Source organism: Bacillus rossius, chromosome 1, assembly GCF_032445375.1.
Source record: "Bacillus rossius redtenbacheri isolate Brsri chromosome 1, Brsri_v3, whole genome shotgun sequence".
Taxonomy (NCBI): Eukaryota; Metazoa; Arthropoda; class Insecta; order Phasmatodea; family Bacillidae; genus Bacillus; species Bacillus rossius.
Genome location: NC_086330.1, coordinates 247,940,057 through 247,955,894, shown reverse-complemented (window position 1 = coordinate 247,955,894; position 15,838 = coordinate 247,940,057). Strand labels below are relative to the sequence as shown.

General features: G+C 48.3%; 1 protein-coding gene across 2 annotated transcripts in view; it reads right to left on the bottom strand.

Annotated features, from left to right (window-relative positions):
• LOC134527441 (uncharacterized) overlaps window positions 1–15,838 on the bottom strand; it is an 84,102-nt gene that overhangs the window by 865 nt on the left and 67,399 nt on the right. The gene's annotated exons all lie outside the window — the stretch shown is intronic.

The following is a 15,838-nucleotide window of genomic DNA, read 5'->3' as shown; positions in this document are numbered from 1 at the left end:
TGGGGGTGTAGGTATTTCTTTGATATTGTAGAAGAATTTTTTGTTCTTGGTTATACAAGGATTTCTTTTAAATTTCTCTCCTAAGAATAATACTTTTTTTTAAAGTGTCTGAGGCCTAACAAAAAAAGTGTGTGTTTTGTTGAAATCTTTAGTTTAGTATACACAATAATGATAGCTATCAGATTAGTCAGTGGTACATATCTTTTAATTATCTCAGAAATGAGTTTCAATCATAATTGTTTAATTTAGCAAGAAATTTTGTAAATTACAGTAATCAGCAAATTGTTAACGCCACTGGCGATTATGAAATTGATAGACAAAACAGGTGTTTTGACAAAATCGTCTAGCTTTCAAAACCTACTGGTTGAAAGGTGTCGAGCATAAATATAACCCAATTAGATAAATATTATATGTTTATAAGGTGGCTGTCTGGATGTTTTGACAGGGAAGCTATATAAAATTTTTACTTTAATCTTTTTGGATTGTGTTTGTTAACTTCATTAGAAGTGGACACATTCAACTGACATACTCCAAGGAAAATGCAGAAGGATTTGCTCACGGCCTGCAGTAAGGAAATATCACAGTATTCGCGTGCTGTGATTTCAGGAAACTATTTAAAATAAAAATTAGGATGTTTAAACTATGATTTGAACTGTGGACATTTCGAATGTAAATGTAATGTGTTACCATTGAGTCATCTCACTCAGTTAGTGCTGTAGTGCTATGATTGACAATTATTGATCTTACATTACACATTTATGTCTTTTTGCTTTTGCTACAAGCAGTTTTTTTTTTTTTTGGCAATGCACTGGTTTTGACTTGATAATTTACATTTTAATTTATGGTGGAATAATAAACAATAGTTTTGTTATAATAATGGCATGTTGCTACACACAATGTCTGTAATGAGGAGTCTTTAAAAATCTTCATTTAATAATCCTATCGGTTCAGTGGCGTAGCCAGGATTAGCGTATGGGGGGTGTTAAGAAGCATGCCCCCCCCTTCCCCCCGTATTAAAGCGGGGGGTCCGGGGGTCCTCCCCCGGGAAAATTTGGATTTAAAGGTGTAAAATAGTGCTATTTTAGCAGTTTCCGGTACTTAAATTTAAATATTGTAATGGTAAAAATTTTATTAATTTTAATATGAAATTTTGTTTGAGTGATGAATAAGAAATTAATTAAAGATTTGGTGCTAAGGGGGGGGTTCGAACCCCTAAAACCCCCTCCTGGCTACGCCCCTGTATCGGTTGCAATGTTTAAATGGAGTAATTATTGCACATAACTATGATAATTAAAAACTTACAATTAATACATATTATGTACACTAAACACACACACACAAAAAGACACACAGAGGTGAGCACACACACAGAGACAAATAGAAACACACATCCACAGACAAACACATCCAGACACTGTCACACAGACACCAATACACTCTGACACTCTCAACACACTTTTAATTAGACATAAGAAATAGGATTACATATTTGGGGAGATGAAAAGGAATGGAAACTACACACTAGACTTTGCCTCCTATCCCCCCGTGAAATCTTTGCTTTATACACACCTGGTTAAGGGTACTAAAAAGGAATGTTCAAAGGAATAAAATTATAATGATGCATGTGAACACCTCTAAACAATATCCCAAATCCAGAAATAATTGTGAATAAAAAGGAGCAAAATGAGGTACAAATATTTGAAAGTTTACTAAATAATTGAATATTACAACTGCCTTTAAAACAGTTGACGTCGGCCCAAAGGCCTCCTTAACTCTTACAGGCCTATATGTCACGCCAATGCCTTCTCCTGCCGAGTGTTGCTTCGTGGAAGTGTTTCTGCTCGCCGAGGGTGCAGTGTAGACTTGTGTTTCCTTTTGTATGTACTTATTTTGTATTGTATTTCATTTCAGATTAATTTGTTTTTATAGTTTATATTTCATTTATTTTATTTGTATTATTCACCGGGCGCCTAGGCCGTGGTTCTCCGCCTGTGGCCAATCCGCGCGTTCCGCGGGCTCGCGGAGGGGGGGAGTCAAGGTCGCGGCACGTGGGAGGGGAGTCGCTTGCGCGGCACGTGGGAGGGCAGTCGCGCTCGAGAGACGCAGGGAGGTGGACGCAGGGAGACGTCGCTCCACAGCTAGGCCTTTTTAGTCGCGATTACAGTACAGGTTGGACGCCCCTTGCAGTGTGCGGGAAAATTAAAGTGCGCGGAACCGGGCATCGCCCTTATTGAGATTGCCACAGGCGGGACCGCGGTAGCCGCATGTAAAGGGTATGTTTTATCGTGCATAAAACCATAAAAACTTCATTCGGACTTTATTTCCTGAAGTCACCCTGGGCAGGCTAGATCCCTTAGGCCACGAGGCACAAACCCTAATCTACCGCCCCTGAGTAGCCGGAGACGCGCCACTAATAACAGGGACTAGCCGCGGCCTTGTCAATTGGCGCCCTTCTCGTGTGGCCACGACTTACAAACTTTCAAATTTTCTCAAATTAGAAACTCAAAATTTTTCAAGTCGGTAAAACCCAGTGACTCGACAGTACGAACGGCGGAACAGGAAGACGGCGCGGCGAGTTACAGATAAGGGATGACCTGAGAAGCTTCTTAGTTACGAGTCTCACGCTCGCATCTCCGCGCCTTATCGCAACTCGACTCCGCTCCGCGCCTTATCGCAACTCCGCTCTGCCTGTAACCCAACCCAAGTCGGCCCGTCAGCCGCGCGCGATAATGTCGAGATAACTACCGAACATTGTGAGAACATTATTGTGACATTGTTAGGACTGTGTGAGTCGGGTGACGTCATGCAAGACATACGGGAAGTTGCTGTGGACATGGAGGGCAGGTGCGGATGGTGTTCATTGCCGCGGGCTACGAATGATATCGCGGGAGGTCACGCGGGAGAAATATGTTCATGTTCACTGAACATTAAAACGGAGTCAGATCAGCAGAGAGAGAGGCGCGGGCAACAGGAAACTTGCAGTGCGGCCGGCTGTCGCGGGCAGCCTGGAGAAACAGCTAAGTGCCATGGATGCGGGATAGTGAAGCATTGCGCGTGCACCGATCGGGGTGAATTTCTCCAGTTCCGAGACGGACTTTTTATGTGTCACAGGTGCGAGTACGAGGTGGTGCAACAAGGACACGTACAGGCACAACCGATAGTCCGATCAGTAGGGGCACCGGCGGCACTACCGGAGTTTGCGGGACAAGCCCACGAAAATCCGCGAGTCTTCATTCAGGCATGTCGCGAACGTCTCTTGAACGTGCCAGTGGAGTGTTGGGTGGAGCGGGTCAGTGGTCAGCTCCGGGGCAGAGGCCAGGCCTGGTGGGCCGAAACGGGGGACATTTACGCAGGCTGGGAGGAGTTTGCCGCCACAGTGGAGCGACGATTTGACGGACCGAGGGCACGTGCGGAGGCGCAACGTCAGCTGTTCTGCCGCCCACAGGCGGAAGGAGAAGAGGTCGAAGCCTTTATCTACAACAAGGCTCGCCTACATCGGCGCTTAGGGGGAACCGAGCTCATGAGCGGAGTCACGTCAATCGTGTGCGAGCTGGTCGTGCCGGAGTTGCGACCGTTCCTGCGAAGCGCCACAGGGCTACCACTAGCAGACTTCGTTGATCTGGCCAGGGAAATCGAGGAGGATCTACGCTCGGCCGGGGCCGTGCGCAGGGCACCACCAGTGCCGAGGTCAGCAACACCCCGGGAGGCAGTGGCACCGGCAGACGCCCGAGCATTAGTCCCTTATGGGGGCCTACCGCCTCTGCGGAACCTGCAGCCCCCCATCGGGCCGCGACAGGAGCGAGCGAATCGTCGTGAAGAGCGGCGCCCAGACCAGGAGGAGGGAGGGGCCGGTCGGCCACCGCGGTGCAGGTACTGCAGGACAGAAGAATACCATTGGCACAATGCGTGCCCTACCAGGTCCGAGGTATGGATGAAGAAGGAAGGCAGGGAACACCAGACGGGAAACCGCCAGTAGGGAGCAGTAGATCAGCTGGCCATTGCTCCCTTACTACACGCCCAGCACGCACGCTTGCACCGCCGCTGACTGCCACGCCTGACAGCCACGGCGCGCATCACCTGTCAGCATCCCGCACCAGGTCGTCGGCGAGCACCACCCATCAACAGGCATCACCGATGGCCTCGGTCGCACCTGCGGTGCCTGACTACGGACCGTCCAGGCTGGGACGACTTGGGGACAACACCGGCATGCTGCTCCGGGTGCCCGTCCTACTGAACGGACATCCAGTTCAGGCCTTGGTGGACACCGCGGCCAGCCACACATACGTCGCGACCCACCTGGTGCCAGATGGGGACCTGGAGCCCGGCGAGGAGGACGTTCAGCTGGCCACAGAGGGGACTTGCGCGCTCACATCTGGGCGCGCCGAGGTAACTGTTACCGTGCGAGATCAGTCGAGTCGAACAACTGCCCTGGTGGTACGAGGCCTGAGGGACGACCTCATCCTGGGCCTACCATGGTTGGTCCAGGAGGATGCCACAATCGATGTTAGAGAGGGTAAGGTGCACGTGGGCCGGCAGGGCCGGAGGACCATGTATTGCCTAGGACAGCCAACCCCCCCACAACCCACACACCCTGTCTCATTGGCCGATCTACGCAACGAGGTCCCACGTGAGTTTGTACCAATGTTTGAGGACGTCTTGGCCCAGCAGCCCCAGGTATTTGCAGCCACCGACATGTTACGGCGCACCAATGTCACCGAGCATACCATCCCCACCCGCCCCCACGAGCCCCGGTTCGTGAAACCACTTGGTTTTGGGCCCAGAGAAAAGGAGGTGATTCAGGCTCAAATTGACGAGATGCTGAGAGATGGGGTCGTGGAACCAAGTGAGTCGCCATATAATTGCTTAGTGGTAATGGCAAAGAAAAAAGATGGCTCACTTAGGTTCTGCGTTAATTTCAAACCGATAAACTCAATCACTGTACCTGCACCACCTCCTTTAATTAACATCACAGATGCACTGGCCGGGTTGGGGGATGCCCGTATCTTCTCGTCACTGGACCTGAAATCCGGATATTGGCAGGTGCCCGTACGTCCAGAAGACCGCCCCAAGACCGCCTTCACTGGCCCCGACGGTCGCAGATTCCAGTTCTGTGCCATGCCGTTCGGGCTGATGGATGCCCCCGCAACCTTCCAGACCATGATAGTCCGCGTCCTGGATGGGTTTGTTGGCAAGTTTGTCACGGCCTACCTGGACGATGTGATCATCTGGTCACGGACATGGGAGGAGCATGCGCAGCATCTTGCCATGGTCCTCGAGCGGCTGGCCAGACACGGCCTGACATGTGCGCCACACAAATGCCACATCGGGGCAGCAGAGCTGGAATTTCTGGGTCATGTGGTCAATGCAGAGGGGTGCCGGCCAATTCCGGAACAACTGGAGGTGATTGAGTCCAAGACTGCGCCCCACACACGGAAGCAACTACAGCGCCTCATAGGATTACTTAACTGGCTTCGGTCCTTCATCCCCAATTTTGCCACTGTCACCGCCCCCATGACAGATCTCCTTTCCCCCAAGCACAAGTTCCGGTGGACGCCAGAAGCTGACCGCGCCCTTGCCAAAGTCAAGCAATTGTTCCGGGAATGCCACACCCTAGCTCGGCTGAGGCCAGAATCTCATATTTACCTCCAAACAGATGCTAGTCAGGTAGGCATGGGGGCGGTACTCTACCAGCTGGGTGAGGATGGGGAACGGCACGTGGTGGAGTACACTAGTGCAAAGTTCGGGCCAGCCGAACGCCGCTACCACGCGAACGAACAAGAGTGCCTTGCAGTCGTGTGGGCAGTGCGGAAGTACCGGCACCACTTGGAGGGGAAGCGGTTCACGTTACGCACAGACAGTAAGTGTTTGAAGTGGTTAGATTCTATGCAAGGCAGTAAATCTAAGTTCACAAGGTGGGCAATGACTCTACAGAATTATGATTTTTGTGTGGAGCATGTGCCGGGACGGGAAAACCAGCTAGCAGATGAGCTTTCCCGTCACCCAGACCCAGACACCACGTACCAGGACGACAACAGTTGGGAGGACCTGTTGCCTCCTCAGGGTAGTGCACCGACACCACCGGAAAACCCGCCATGCGCAGCTTTGTATGTCACCACCCAGGCAAACCCCGAGCCAGACAATAGGCCCCCAAACACTTTGTCAGACTTACTGCAGGCCGTGCGACAAACTCAGCAGGCCGACACGGCAACGCAGGAGGCTGTGGAGGTCTGTGGCCGGCAGGTGCTTCCTTATCAGCGGTGTGTAGATGGCGTATTACAGACACGCACGCCAGGGGATATGGAGGCCTGGCGCACCCACGTACCCATGGGAGCACGAAAAGCTACCATAAAGTTTTTTCACAATCATGACTTAGCAGGCCACCCAGGCGCGGAAAAAACTCTGGACGAATTGCGTAAAACATTCCACTGGCCGGGGGTTACCCGGGATGTCAGGGATCATGTACGTGAGTGTCAAGCCTGTCAGCAGCGTAAGGCACGCCGTGCTGACGGAGAGGAGCAGCAGCGCCCTCACAGACCCCAGAAACCTTTTCACACAGTAGCGTTGGACATTATGGGCCCCTACCCCCGTACAACACGGGGAAAGCGTTTTCTTGTAGTGATAACGGACATGTTCACGCGCTGGGTTGAAGCTTTCCCCGTCACTAACGTCCGAGTGGGAACAATAGCGGCCCTGTTGGAGGGGGAAGTCTTTCCCCGCTACGGCTATCCCGCAATCCTTCTGACAGATAACGGCTGTCAATTTGCGGGCAGAAGATGGCGAGAGAATTGCCGTAGGTGGGACGTCACTCACCACACCACCCCCACCTATCACCCCCGTGCCAACCCCACCGAACGGAGGAATCAGGACATAAAGGTCCAACTCCGTCTCAGGTTGGGGAAGGATCATTCTAAATGGGATATCCACATTCCTCAGCTCTTGTACTGTCTCAGGAGACGTACAAACAATGTCACAGGTTATTCACCGGCAGAGTTGTTACAAGGGCAGACTCTAGCTCTTCCAGGCGAATGCCGGGTAGCGGCAGCAGCCACTGTGGGCCCCCTGGGAAATGATCTCAGGGCAGAAATAGAACAGCAAAGGGAACAAGCACGACACAACCAGCAACAGTACCTAATAAGTCACACGCCACAGACCGAACGCCCACCCCCTCCTCTGGAACCCGGGGACTGGGTATACGTCAGGCAACATCACCTGTCGTCGAAAAGACGTAATTTCTGTGCCGGGCTGGCACCAAAGTGGTCAGAGCCACGGTTGGTGTTGAAGCAAATAGGATCAACTTCATACACAGTGCGCACACCGAGTGGTAGGCCGGCCAAAATTCATAGGGACGACCTTCGCCTAATAACATGCAACCCACCATTCACGAACAGCAATGCAGTGGGAAAAACCCCACCAGGTTTCGAACCTGGGAAACAAACAACTGACCAGGAGAGAATCGAAACACGAGAGTATAACGGTCCCGGGTCCCCGAGGGAAGAACAGCTGTTATTGACAGGTGCCGTGCCAGCAGGTACGAGTTGTCAGGAGGAGGGGAACTCACCCGCGCCATGGGACGAAACTCCGTCAACCGAAGTAGAAAACCAGGGACAGGACACAGAACACGAAACCTTAGGTAGCCATCTACCGAGCCACACATCCGAAACAGTGGCGTGGCCGGATTTCACTGATGAGGAGTCAGACTCTCAGGAGCCATTTAAGGGGTGGCCGCCAGATTTTAGTTTGTCAGATGCCATTTTTAAGGTCACGGTCACGGAGCCAGATTCGGAGGGAGAGGAGACTGAGATGGAGGGGGGGCATCTTCACCGCGAGGGGCGGGCGCAAGCCAAGTGGTGCTGCCGAAGCATCTGCGAATCCGTGGTCCGGACAGTGGCGGGAATGTCAGGGCAGGACACTCTTAAGGGGATAGAGGTAACATCGCAGGAGCCAAGCAATGGCAATGATGTGTTTCTCAGGTCGCCACCCAACGACCAATCTGGAGGGACAGCTTCCATTCCCAACCCCGTCACCCTTCGCCCATCGCGAACACGTAGGCCCCCCAAGTACCTTGAGGACTATCAGTGGCATACAGTGCCGAAAACAACACAACCCCCCAACAACGGACCCCGCTGTAGTGTCATGCAATTACTCCCGTACTTCAAGTGGAACAAACACACTATTCCAGCCCCTACCCATCAGGTCACCCACATCACCCTGCTGCCCCAGTGCTTCGACATGGAAGACCAAAGTGAAACATGTAAATGAGAGGCATTGGTGTGCATATTGGCCTCGTCGGAGGGGGGGGGGGGCATTTGACGTCGGCCCAAAGGCCTCCTTAACTCTTACAGGCCTATATGTCACGCCAATGCCTTCTCCTGCCGAGTGTTGCTTCGTGGAAGTGTTTCTGCTCGCCGAGGGTGCAGTGTAGACTTGTGTTTCCTTTTGTATGTACTTATTTTGTATTGTATTTCATTTCAGATTAATTTGTTTTTATAGTTCATATTTCATTTATTTTATTTGTATTATTCACCGGGCGCCTAGGCCGTGGTTCTCCGCCTGTGGCCAATCCGCGCGTTCCGCGGGCTCGCGGAGGGGGGGAGTCAAGGTCGCGGCACGTGGGAGGGGAGTCGCTTGCGCGGCACGTGGGAGGGCAGTCGCGCTCGAGAGACGCAGGGAGGTGGACGCAGGGAGACGTCGCTCCACAGCTAGGCCTTTTTAGTCGCGATTACAGTACAGGTTGGACGCCCCTTGCAGTGTGCGGGAAAATTAAAGTGCGCGGAACCGGGCATCGCCCTTATTGAGATTGCCACAGGCGGGACCGCGGTAGCCGCATGTAAAGGGTATGTTTTATCGTGCATAAAACCATAAAAACTTCATTAGGACTTTATTTCCTGAAGTCACCCTGGGCAGGCTAGATCCCTTAGGCCACGAGGCACGAACCCTAATCTACCGCCCCTGAGTAGCCGGAGACGCGCCACTAATAACAGGGACTAGCCGCGGCCTTGTCACAGTCTCTGGTATTTCTCCACACTGGGATTTGTTTGGCTCTGGACTTAACCAGAACTGGAGGTTGATTTTGAATTAGCTAGATTAAATTCATAAAAAAGCTACATATAACAGTGTACTAAAAATATTAATTGTATTTATTCAGTTTGGCAGGATAAGAGATTTAATTAACCAATTTAATTTAAAATCACTTTATCTAAGACCCACTATACCTAGCATGTTTTGGCATTGCTTTACAAACAGAAAACTTTTATTTCTGGATACTATACCTAGCATGTTTTGGCATTGTTTTACAAACAGAAAACTTTTATTTCTGGATACCGTCAAACGGGCTGACTTGATACACTTTTAGACTTCAGTGCAAAATTGCATTAATATGGTGTTTTTAAATCCCTACATTTTTATGCCAAAAGTTTAGTCTTAGTCCCTACTTGAATAATAGTAACTTAGAGTTCACATAATATATCAGTGCTGATATATATGGTGCAAAATGTGTGTGTATCATTTCACCCCAGTTGGTGGGGTGACTTGTTACACATTCATGTTTGAAGCACTGTATCATGATATATTGTTGTAGGCGTGAAATGATGCAATACATTTTTTAATAAATGAATCATACTTATATAATAATTATTAACAAGCAAAACAAGGGCCATAATAATTAACTATTTTAAAAATTTAAATTTATATTACATACAAATTGTGAGAGCAAAAAAAGACAATTGGGCATTCCTAATATGTGGTTACATTAATTATTGTGCTTAACAGAATTATATTTTCAATGGAAATCTTTACAATCCATATCTCAATTCTTCAGGTTGTGGCAATAGACACCTCACTTCATGTGGATATATGAAACTCACGTCTTCAACTTGGGGCCACACAAACGTGTCTTCACTGTTTTTGTACCTGCGTAAAAATTTTACTTCTACACTTCTAGATGCACCTGTTGAATTCCCAGAAACACACATAACTTTCCCAACAAAATGTTTAGTTTCTTTGTTGCTTTTTTTGGAACCATCATTACAAGAGAGTTCAATGATGAGGTAATCACTTTCTTGTATTTCATCATATGACACATGTTTCTTCTGTTGCTGTTCCTTCTGTCTAGATGATTCTTCCAGCTGGTGATGATTTATATTGGGACATTCCAGACTTGAACTGATACTTACATTATCTTCCAAACCAGACAAGTTGTTCACATTGTCGGCAGCATCTGAATCTGACGCCTCAGACTCAATATTAGTCGCACTTTTACCTGGTGGTATATTCAGTTTCCTTTTCCTTCTTGAAAATGTACAATTTTCACCATATCTTAGTGATTTCAGCAGTTCTGAAAGGGATCCTTCCATTGCATGATTAATGGAACTTGTATCACTGGGAGTAGGGAGCTGTGCCAAAACCTTTTGACGGTTCAGTGGAATCAAACCACATTTTTCAAAACCAGATTTTATAGTTGCTGGTGCTGAATCTTTAATTTTTTCCATCAGTTTATTCAGCATTACTGGAAACTGATCTTTTGACAATGAGCCTCTATTTCCTTTCATTTTCCACTCGGTAAGAATTTGTCTCCAGTATCGTTTGAATGGGGCAAAAAAAGAAACGTCAAGTGGTTGACACATATGAGTAGAATTTTTTGGAAGGCAAATGAATTTTATGTCTTCCTCTTTGCATTTGCTTATCACTAACTGAGATAAGTGAGACGACAAGTTGTCACCTATTAATGCTCGGGGAGCGTCCTGTTTCATGAGGTAAGGGAGTGCCGTAGAAAGAAACCATTCCTCGAAAGTCTTCTGATCCATCCACCCTGACTTTGTATGTCCATAACGAGTTCCTTTAGGACCACCACTAGTCCAACTGTCCCAGAGGTTAAGTGAGCGATAAATCAGAAAGGGAGGAAGAAGTGAACCATCTCCAGTACAAGCCATCATAATTGAAGTAGAAGCCTTTGATGAATGAAGTATTAAATCAGGATATTTACAGCCTCTTTTTACTACAACATGTTTTCTTCCAGGATCGTCACGTAGATTGGTTTCATCGTAGTTTATAATTGATTTTGGGTCAATTCCTTGAAGTGTTACTTCCACATTGTCGAAATATTCGTTAATGACTTCTGGAGACACTTCTGCACGACAGTGTTTAATGTTATTGGCAAGTCTCACAGAAAGAGCACACTTGTGATGCTTCAGAAAGACTTCATCCAATCTTTGCCTGGTAAATTGTTGCGAAGGGGTTTTACCTTCTTTCCTTGCCTATCTAAGTAACTTTTAACCAACAATCGTATATCATATTCAGTCAGAGGGAAACCCCACTGACTGGCTGTCAGCAGATTCTGAACTAAAGCAGTTTCCTCTTCATTTGAAAAAAAAGTCTGTCCACCTGGCTTCTTCTGATGTTTGCCATTAACAGGGTGGCCACCCATTTGACATTTTGAAATTCCTGGTTTTTTCCAGGTTTTCTCAACTCACTGAAATTGCATGGCAACAAACTTGAACATTATAAATCACAACAAACAATGGCTGTAAAATATTTTTAACGCCGTAAAATTATTGAACTACATAGGAATTATTGCAATTAGGTATATACACTTAGAAGATAACAGGAAATGGACAACTTACTTGTTACTTTCTTTTCATTGAAATCTCATCTTCAATTAATGCAGCTGCTTTTGCTGCATCTGCTAGCAGTTTAGCCTTCTTGGCTTCCAATTCCTTAATTTCTAAGGCTTTCCTTTTCTTTTCTTGGATAGCAACTGACTCTTCATGCTTTTGTTTTCGCTTGATTTCTGAGAGTTCCACATATTTCGCATGAGCATTCCGGCACGAATGGATAAGACTTTTATCAATTAGAATTTTTCCTATGCCCCCTAAAATTGATACAGAATCATACACCTGTCTTAATGCTATCAGGCTCTCTTCATGTTGATTTTCAACAAGGCATTCTGCATTTACTGAAAAGCCCCTTTCCACCGATGCATTTCCATGGGACATAATCAGCATCATTTTAACCGACAATGTAAGATTTGGTGAAAGCTTATCAACATCAACCACTTGCATCCAAAATTTATCCAACCTTACTTCATTTCTTCTGTACGATTTTACAGATTCCAGCAGATATGGTAACTTGCATAGCTCCCTAAATTCACTTTTTATTTTGTCTGCTAACAAACCAGCCATCCACCTCTTCTCAACAAGTGCTTCTAAAAGTTTTTGCATCCTGTGTTGAGCTAATGTGGGACTAGCACAAATTACTGCTGGATCCAAGCAGGATACATTCTTTGATAACCTAAATGAGAGAGGCGACTTAGAAAGAATCTTTTGTACAAATGATTTGTAGAATTTGACACAATCATGTTTGAAATGAAGAATATCTACTTCTTTCACATGTAATTTAGAGTTCTTTAATGCATCTTTTGTGGAAAATCCCAAGTCAACATTCTTTGCAAATATAAGATTGTCACTGAGTGTTAGATCTATCTTCGTGATATCTTTTTTCTCAATTATATCTCCTTTCACAAACCTTTCCATTACAGATTTGACCATCAAATGAAGAGCACTATACAGAAAAGGAGCCATTGGAGCTTCATTCTGAAATTCCTTAAGGAAATGCTCCACTTCTGCTGCCATGGCACTAAAAAAAGCTAATTTAGGCCCAAGAAGTTTGTCATTTAAAAATTCAGAAACAATTCTGTAGCTTTCACAATCTGGAACTTTCTTTTGTTTCGTAACATTGCTAGTGTACAAAAGTAAGTCAGGTAGCATAGCCTGAGCCCTGGATGCCACTTTAGCATTTTCCACCCATCTAACTGAACAGAACTTGTGGGGGAATCTGGATGAGTTTGTATAACTTATAAAATCTCCTCTCCTAGAAGGTGAATTTTTGAACAAATTGTACAGTGCCCTTAAAAACTGAACCAACTTCCAGCCTGTAGATGTAACACCTGTCTTAAAAGCATTATGCACAGTGTGCAGACCACATGTTCCTAATTGAAGAAAGTAAGGAGCATCAACATTCCCTTCATGTAAAACATATTCAAGGTCTTTAACTACTTTAAGATTTACATTTGGCCCATCCATAGAAATTTGAATGGTTTTCTCAAGAAGCTGAGGAGGGACTAATTCTTGAATAGCTCCCAGAAGGTTACTGGCACAGGCCTTATTAAGGAAAGCAGAAGTGAAGTACCGTATCTACTAGTTACCTCATTGTTATCATCGTCCCAAAATTTGACATGAATGTCCATTTGCTGACGTTGGGAGATTTTATTCAAGCTTTCATCAAATGCCAAAACAACATGAGGACAACTATTTAACTTATTTTTTAGTTTTTCAGTGAAATAAGGAGCTATTCCATGTACTACTGTGTAAGCTAACTTTGTTCTCTGTACCTGCAATTTACTAGCTATGGTACTGTCAGCAAACATGATGGGTAGCAAAGATGCCAAACCAGCAGCACTCCTAAATGACAAATGAAACATAACACTTGCTAAACACCATAAAATCTCTGCCTTGGACGTTTCTTCGTTAACAAGAAAAGTTTTTAATGCCGGAACTACACTGCTTGAGCAAGGCAAATCTAAAGATATATGCCGTCAGCCGCGGTCTCGTGTTCGAGTCCGGGCGCGAGTTCTAGCGGGGTGGCTGGTCTAGTTAACGTTTTATGTTCCGGGAGGGCGCCAGGCTAGCTCGGTGTCTAACCAATGGGGGTTCGTGGTTCGTTGCCCCAGCGTGGTCCGCTAGAACCGTCGGCGGTATTGCTTGGGAATTTACGTTAAAGAAGAATGCGTGGGATTGCCGTAGTAGCGACGTGCCTTTATTCAAGGGATTGACGTCACACCATACAATTACTGAGCACAGACATGCCCCTGAGGGCTACTTGTCCGTTGCGGGGTGCAGGCCGGTATATGTTCAATGTTTCGTGGCACTGGTTTCTCGGGTAACAGTATGCAGGCCAAGTACACTTGATGCAAGAGAGGCGCGCACAGATGACGTGGCGCAAAGTTACATTAACAAAGTACACTTAATGAAAATTAGGCGCGCACAAATTACGTGGCGCATAGTTACGTTAACAAAGTACACTTAATGAAAATTAGGCGCGCACAAATGACGTGGCGCAAAGTTACGTTAACAAAGTACACTTAATGAAAATAAAGCGCGCACAGATGACGTGGCGCAAAGTTACGTTAACAAAGTACACTTAATGAAAATTAGGCGCGCACAGATGACGTGGCGCAAAGTTATGTTGACAAAGTACACTTAATGAAAATTAGGCGCGCACAAATGACGTGGCGCAAAGTTACGTTAACAAAGTACACTTAATGAAAATTAAGCGCGCACAAATGACGTGGCGCAAAATTACGTTAACAAAGTACCCTTAATGAAAATTAGGCGCGCACAAATGACGTGGCACACAGAGTTTGTGGGTGACTGGAGTCGGCCAGTCCCGTAAGCGATTGTTTCTACGCGGGTGCCGTGCCCACTGGGTGGTACACGCACCGCCACTAAACTTGGCGAAGTTTCCCTTGCGGGTTTGTGGTCCGCGCGAAGGCGCGTGGCCTTAAGAAAGTTCTGTGGTTTGCGGGAGACGGCCCGTGCCGTATGCTGAAGAACGACCCTGCGCACCAGGTGTGGTGCGGGGCGTCTTTACGTTTACGCGGTAGGATTAGGTCCTGAACCGTAAAAAACGGACCGGGCACGCACGGAGAGGTGAATAGAAAAAGGTTTGGCTTATGCTAAATGACTATATTTACCGGACGTTACTTGCGATGAAGACAATGGTTGTGGTCTCTCCGTGGGACGTAGGTCCGTCCCGGTCCGCGAGTCGAGTAGAACTGCGGAACTGGCATGGCGTCCGGTGGCGCGTTGGCCCCTGCCGCGCCAAGCTTGACCTCATTACGTTAAAAACTAAATGACTGCGTCTGGAAGAGACTTTAAGGTCGCAAAATTCGTAATTAATTGTTTGAGGGGGAATGGGTGTGGTTCGTCTCTAGTCCACTCGGATTTAGTGTGCTTTATAATAATAATGTCTGATTTGGCCGTTCGGCTCGGTGGATCGCTCGACTCGGGTGGGCCACGGCCAGGGGTGCGTTCCGTTAGCGGGAGAGTATACTGGCGGTTGCAGGTCGGGCTTAGGGATGGTCGTCGGTCGGACGACGTCAAACGCCCCCCCCTCGAGAAGCCCGACCTTGCGCCGCTTATGGTCCCGCCACGTGGTAGCACCCCTAGCTCCGGCAGCCCTGTCCAGTTGCGGTTCGCGGCTCTGCAGCTGATAGGCCCCGCGTTCTGGAGCAGGTGTGCGCGCCCGTGGGTCGGCAGCTGGTAGGTTCGGCGCTCTGGACCTGCTGTGTACGCCACCCCGGCTGCCGCGGTGATGGACCGGCCGGGGGCGGCGTCGTGGCGCCTGTGGTGGACAGCGGCTGGTAGGGCCAGCGCACTGGACCTGGTGATTGTGGCCGACTGGGCCAGCGTGCGCGCCGCCCCGGTTGCCGTCGCGGCAGGCGTGCCAGGGGCGGCGTCGTGGCGCCTGTGGTGGCCAGCGGCTGGTAGGGCCAGCGCACTGGACCTGGTGATTGTGGCCGACTGGGCCAGCGTACGCGCCGCCCCGGTTGCCGTCGCGGCAGGCGTGCCGAGGGCGGCGTCGTGGCGCCTGTGGTGGCCAGCGGCTGGTAGGGCCAGCGCACTGGACCTGGTGATTGTGGCCGACTGGGCCAGCGTGCGCGCCGCCCCGGTTGCCGTCGCGGCAGGCGTGCCGAGGGCGACGTCGTGGCGCCTGTGGTGGCCAGCGGCTGGTAGGGCCAGCGCACTGGACCTGGTGATTGTGGCCGACTGGGCCAGTGTGCGCG